The 6,872-nt window shown below is 39.1% G+C and overlaps 1 long non-coding RNA gene across 1 annotated transcript; it reads right to left on the bottom strand.

Annotated features, from left to right (window-relative positions):
- Nucleotides 1–2,082: 2,082 nt before the first annotated feature.
- Nucleotides 2,083–5,142, bottom strand: LOC142181239 (uncharacterized). The gene is made up of 2 exons (XR_012709824.1): nt 4,697–5,142; nt 2,083–2,351 (listed from the first exon to the last, which is right to left on the bottom strand). It is a non-coding gene; the product is annotated as an uncharacterized LOC142181239 (long non-coding RNA).
- Nucleotides 5,143–6,872: the final 1,730 nt, after the last annotated feature.

Consider the following 6,872-nt stretch of genomic DNA (forward strand, 5'->3'; position numbering starts at 1 on the left):
CAACTTTCGACATTGTTCCCCTGGGCATTAGAATGGTATTCACACCTTTTAGAAGAGTCAAAGCTTTTTGCACGCTTGTCCACATGATTCAGAGGAATAGGTGCAATCAGGTCATAATGCTTTAGTTTCTCAAACAAGTTTGCATATGACTCTCCTATCGGTGTAAAATTATATTTCAACCTTTGTTTACCTCTGTCCCCCTGGCTTGGATGTGGGTTATGAGACACTTGAAAATTTTGTGGAGGCTGGTGGAGATTTTGCACTGATGGCGCTCGCCTTCTGGGGTGTCTTGGTGGCTGGACAACATACTGGGGTGGAGCAACAGAGTACTGTGGGTTCTCAGGGGAATTGTCATAAAACAAACGAGGCTGGTCATGCCTTCGAGATGTTCTTATAGGACCTCTTCTCGACCATGATGTCATCATGATTTCTTCAACCTTCTCACTCGTGCCACTAAAATTACTAGATTCAATTTGGACAGCCTGAGTTGCAGCTTTGAAAGTTGCTTGAATTATAATTTTGCCTGTCTTGAGGCCATTCTCTACTATTTCTCCCATTTTGATTGCTTCCGAGAATGATTTGCCAACTGCGGATATCATGTTTTGAAAGTAATCAGGCTCTTGAGCCAGGAAGACAGTGATTAGTTCGTGGTCATCCATGGGTGGCTTAACTCTAGCAGCTTGTTCTCTCCATTTAATGACATATTCCCTGAAACGTTTAGTCGGTTTCTTCTTTAGATTTGAAAGGGAATTGTGGTCTGGGGTAATGTCGATTTTATATTGGAACTATTTGACAAAGGCATGTGCCATGTCATCCCATACATACTAGCAAGATGTGTCTTGACCCATAAACCATTCGGAGGCTACACCCGTAAGGCTTTCCCCAAAGTAAGCCATCAGTAATTCTTCATTTCCTCCCGCACCTCTCAGTTTATTGCAATACCTTTTTAGGTGGGATATGGGGTCTCCATGTCCATCATACATTTCAAATTTGGGAGTCTTTAAACCAAGTGGCAAACGAACATCAGGGAACATGCATAGATCCTTGAACACAATACTCTTATGACTTGCCAGCTCTTGCATGTTTTTCAACTGTTGTTCTAAGCGTTTCAGTCTTTGGGTTATTTCTTCCGATGCTACCTTTGGGCCAGACTTCTCAATCTTTGCAGGAAGATCAAATAGGTAAGAGTTGTACTCAGGAGGTGGTATTGTTCTTGTTGGGTAGCAAATTGTGACTCATGAGTTTTACTCTGCACCACCGCTGGTTGTGGGATGGTGAAGACAGGCATAACTGTAGTGGTTGTCTGATTGGTTGTCAATGACACACTTTGGGAGTATGCAACAGAAGTTTTAGCTATAGTCGTGCAATTGGGATAAAGACTGAACCTAAATGGATAGAATTGATTGGACAATAAAACCAGAGTGGTAGTAGCCAAGATGGGTGTAAACTCTGGGAAAGCATAGGAAAGGGCTGGTCCTTGACCATTTCCCATACTTGACACATTTCAGACATTTGTTGTTTCAGCATTTGGACCTCCTCGTTCAATTCAGATTCCGACTCCACAATCTCCCTCGATGGGTCGACAACTCCCATATCCAAGTCTTTGCTTGCCATGACTTCCTTGCTTTTTGACCTTGTGTCGTATGGACAAATCACCAAAGTGCCACAAACTAACCACCCTCTGTTATAATGAGAGTAACAAAGAGGAGCAAAACAAAGCCAATATGTTAGCGTTAGGACATTTATCAGATAGAAATATCACATTGTGTGAAATGCCCCTAACAACAATTAATGGCTCTAAAATGACTTCGAGGGCCACAAGGTCATTTGGCATCATCCCAATTTTGTTCATTTCAATTTTCTCTTTTCTTTCTTTTCTAATACTTCTTGGCTCACTCATTTTCCTTCCTCTCTTTTCTTTTTAATCGTCATACTTTTCTTTCCTCTCATTTCTCACATCCCACAACTTTTTTTTTCTTTTTTGATAATGATTCGATCGAACCCTATGTAGGTTGCCTACGTATCATGCACTTCATGAATCAGATCAAGCGTAGTTCTGGAAAAATGATGGACAAAATAAACTAAGAAACACAAAATCTTTTTTGGAATTTTTCATTTAATAATCTTTTTTGTTTTTTCAAATACAAAATAGGAAGTACTATAACAAAAGACTCAAAAATCTTAACTAGACTGACAGACTCGATACTACTGTATAAGACTAATAATTAAAAGACAACATAAAATAGACTAAAAAATAAAAAGTTTCCTCAAGCAACTCGTGCATGCAATGGCCTTAACTAGAATGGTCCTGGGTATTTGTCATGCTCAAACTCTAGAAAATTGATCTATACCTGAAGGAGAAAAATAAGATCAAATAGAGTTAGCGGCTCAAGACACTATGCGACGCCACAACACCTCCTATGGGACACAAGCAAGACGCGATTGGGCTATTTGTGAAAATTAACTTATGTGGCCAAGAGTGGATAAAAGTGTAGACTCAACAAGTTGACCCCATAGACATGAAAAATGCCTCACTAAGTCTTATATGGATTCAAATTCCCAATAATCAAGGCCAAAAAAATTAATTTGCAGAAATGACCCATTTTGCAAAAATGGCATATGTGGCCGAAAGTGGCTAAAGATGCAAACTCAAAAAGGAAGGACCTTAAAGTAATATGACACCGAGTTGTGGATTCAAGATCCTAAGACATGGGTAATTGAACCATTTTTGCGAAAATGACCCCATTTTGCAAGAATGGCCGATGTGGCCAAAAGTGGCTAGACATGCAAGAATTGGCTAGGACCCCGCGAAGCCAAGAACCTAGGACTTACTAGGAAGACCGGACCCTATGTGAGTTGCCTACGTATCGTGTCTCGAAAGACGAGAATCAGGTTCGCGTAGTTCGGGAAGATTGGACATGGAAGAAAGCCTTTAAAAAAATGCAACTAATTTGGAAAAACTATATTTTTTGGCTTTTTGAGAAATGATGGAAAATGTAAAATCTTTCTGGTTTTTCTTTTTCTCCTTTTTTTTTGAATTTTTGGAAAATGATGGAAAAGTGCAAAATCTTTTTTTTTTATTTTCATTTTTTTGTCTTTTCTTGAAAACGTTGTGAAAGAAAAATATAACTAGGCCCTACTTGCTTCATTTTTCACCCTTCTTTCCCAAAGTATCGATCCGTAAAATGACCTTTTTACCCTCAAAGATGTAACATGTTTCACATAGGGATGATTTAATGTCCTTTTGGGCCACGAGCCCATTTTGACAAAACTTGGATAGGCTTCCTACAAAGGGATACGGTACCTGGGACCGAGCCCTGCTAGGTCTAAATGACATGATGCAAGTAAGAATGACCTAAAGGCTGACCTAAATTTGGGGTTCACTAACAAGGCAATTCGGGGGAGCGTATGGTCGTTGGTGGCTGCTCAAGCTTTCCACCCACTCCATACGTCCGACGGCCCCTCCTCCTAAATTAAGGGTGACTCAACAAAGAGTTCGTGCACGCGACGCATACTCTAAGACTTGTTGCAGAAAGAAGACTCATGGTTATGCAAATGATGACAGTTTATAAAGCAGTAACACATTAAGAAAAGCCATAAATAAATAAACAACAAAACAAGAAAATAAGACAAACAAAGCAAATAAAGAAAACAAACACCTCAACCGAATATCCTAAAAACCAACAAGATCAAGTACTAGCTCGAACCTGCAAGTCCCCAACAGAGTCGCTAGAGATGTCACACCCCTTTTTTGCTACAAACCTCACTAACCCTCCTAAAATATATAAAAGGATTTGTAAAGCTTGAAAATGGTTTTAATTAAAAAGTGACAAAAATTGTGTTCAAAAAGATTTTTTTAGAGTCGCCACCTGACATTGGTTTCGATGTGCCAGGTCACCATTTTTAAAATGATTTTTCTTTTAAAACACTTTAGACTCCAAAACCAATTCTGCACCAGAGATTCGGGTAAGGGGGTTCATTTGACTTGGGGAGAAGGTGTTAGGCACTCCCTAAGTCCCGTAACTAGTATGGTTGCATACTTGATCTAATCAGCTTTTAAAATATTCAAGTTGAGATAAAAACAAACACAAAAAAGAAAAGGAAAAAATACACAAGAGGCTCGAGGTCGTTCCCGCCTAATAAAAGAAAAATAAAAATATAAAATGAAATAAGTCCTCCTAGCCTATACTATGCCTCCATTGATGATGCCACGGTCTCCATTTACATTTACTTCGGGGTATTCCACGGATAAAAATATATACAAATCCTTCGGGGCATTCCCCGAATAAATTTAACTAAGAGGAACGACCTCTCACCTCAAAACTAACAAAATCCTAAGGTTTGCCTACCCGCATGTGGTCGGCCTAAGTATGTTCCTAACGAAAGTATCGAACAACAAAATTAATTTAAATTACGACTCAACTTAACAAATTGGCATGGTAAAACAGTAATCTAACAGCAAACTCGAGTACCATTAATTCTAATCACTGTTGCGGTCTATTTTATGCTCTCGATGAGGTTTAGCCAAAAATTGGTAACCACACAGACCATGTGCATTCATCACTCTAAAGAAAACCAATAAAAATTCACTTCAGTAAACACACCACGAGCAGAACAACCATTCAACATTCATAACCAGCAAAGATTGAGCACAGAACACATATAGTAAAATTCAAAATCAAAGTAAGAGATGAACCTCAAAATGATAGCTTTTTCCGATAACAGTAGCAGTGACGAAACATGAATCGAGACCAGAGCTTGACCGGAAATCCTCGTCGGCAACCTCGAGCTCCGACCAAGCACCGGAAAATTTCGAATCGAACCCAAATGCCTCAACTACTCCATTCCGATACAACTTGTGAAATTTATATAGCCATAAAGTCCAGACACTGTAGCTCTCAATTTTTGACAATAAACATGATGAGAAATGAAGTAGAGATACGAATTTGAATTTGGAAAGTAAGATTTAACAATTGTTTTCACTTTTCATATTTGTACGACTTTTGTACAATTGAATCTGGGAATTAACGTGTGGTACTTTGTTATGATTGCTAATGGGCTTCTCTTGTTCCTCTCCCAATTTTGGACAGAGATTCGCCGTCCTTTTAAACGTGAGTAGAGTGACGGCTGGAAATGGAGTTGTAGGGATTGAAAAACTTAGGGTAGGGTTTTTATAATTGGGTATTTTATATGGAAGTGGGGAAGGGATGATGGCCATTGGATTAGAAAAAAATAGATGGCTAGGATTAAATCTTGCACTTAAGTGGGCTAATGGGTTGGGAAGAATGGGCTCAGGGTAATTGGGTTGGACCATGTCTTTTGGGTTTGAACTTATGCTAAAGACACCAAATAATATAATATATCTATAAAAATATAAAAATTACTCTAAATTAAAATAAACTAATATAAAACTAAATACTACGAGTGAAACTATTTTTTTTTTTGTATTTTCATTTTTTGTGAGAAAATAAGTTAAAAGGGTCAAAACTAATTAAAATAGCGATTTTAGGCCTAAACTAAACATTTACATGCTAAAATATGAAAAATCTTGGGGAGGGTCAAAAATCACATGTCTACATTAACTAACATACCCGCCTTCACCAATCCTCTTCTCTTCTTTTTCTCGTTATTCTCCTTCTGAAAATTTTCAAGGGAAACTTTCTTCTTCTTCTTCTTCTTCTTCTTCTTCTTCTTCTTCTTCTTCTTCTTCTTCTTCTTCTTCTTCTTCTTCTTCTTCTTCTTCTTCTTATTGAAATTATGAATGCATCATGGTCAAACCTAGTCAGATTAATATGTTATCCACATAATAATCCTTTAAGATGAGCCTCATCTAAAAGTCCACCGGTGTTTCCATAATCTCAACGGACACAACCACGTTCTGTGCATTAATTTGGAGAACTAAATGCCAATATACTAATCATGAATGTATAAATAGTTGAGTCTGGTGGGGGATAAGGGTCTAACCCATTTGTTTTGCAGAAAATGAGGCACGAGGTCCCCAGATTCGGTATGGTTAGCAACATCCCACCATTGTTACTAGATTGGTGGTAGGACCTTTCCTCAAGTGATAATAAACATGTAAGAAAGTACTTGGGTAATTTTCCTTCTCTACTAGACATTGAGCCAAACAAAAGGTTAATCGAGGCTGCCACTTTATTCTAGGATAGCGAAAGGGCTGTGTTCCGTTTCAGCGACATAGAAATGACACCACTTCTAGAAGAAATTGGAGGGCTTGCGGGATTGACTTGGGATAGCACTGGGTTATTGGTGCCGGAGAACCGTACTGGTAAAGGGTTTTTTAAGATGATGGGGCTGAAGAAAAATACTGACCCGGTATGCCTGAAGGAATCTTACATACCATTTGAATATCTGTATGAGAGGTATGGCCATAGCAAGTCCTACAGTACCTACCATTATGAGCTCTCTCTCTCTCACTCCCTTATCTGGGCCACATCCACCGCAGAGTGTTCATGTTCATTGTATGCTTCTTAGGCCTGATAGTATTCCCAATGAAAAGGGAAAGAATCCACACTAGGTTGGCCATGGTCTCCAAGACTTTGATGGAAGGGATCAATGGACAGACATACACCATAGTTCCCATGATCATAACCGGCATCTACAGGGGTCTAGAGCGCTGTCAAAGAGGGGTCCAGCATTTTGAGGGTTATAACCTGTTGCTGCAGTTGTGGTTATTAGAACATCTTCAAAAGGGCCAGTATCGACAAGAATTTCCGCGAAGGGCTTGGAATGACCATATTGCCTTCCATCACCCCAAGCGGATGACCTATATTCCGGATAGGTTTGCTCAGCCGAAAAGTGCCAAAGAGTGGGTAGAGTTCTTCGACAATCTGACTGAGGAACAAGTGCAATGG

The sequence above is a fragment of the Nicotiana tabacum genome, chromosome 5, assembly GCF_000715075.1.
Source record: "Nicotiana tabacum cultivar K326 chromosome 5, ASM71507v2, whole genome shotgun sequence".
NCBI lineage: Eukaryota > Viridiplantae > Streptophyta > Magnoliopsida > Solanales > Solanaceae > Nicotiana > Nicotiana tabacum.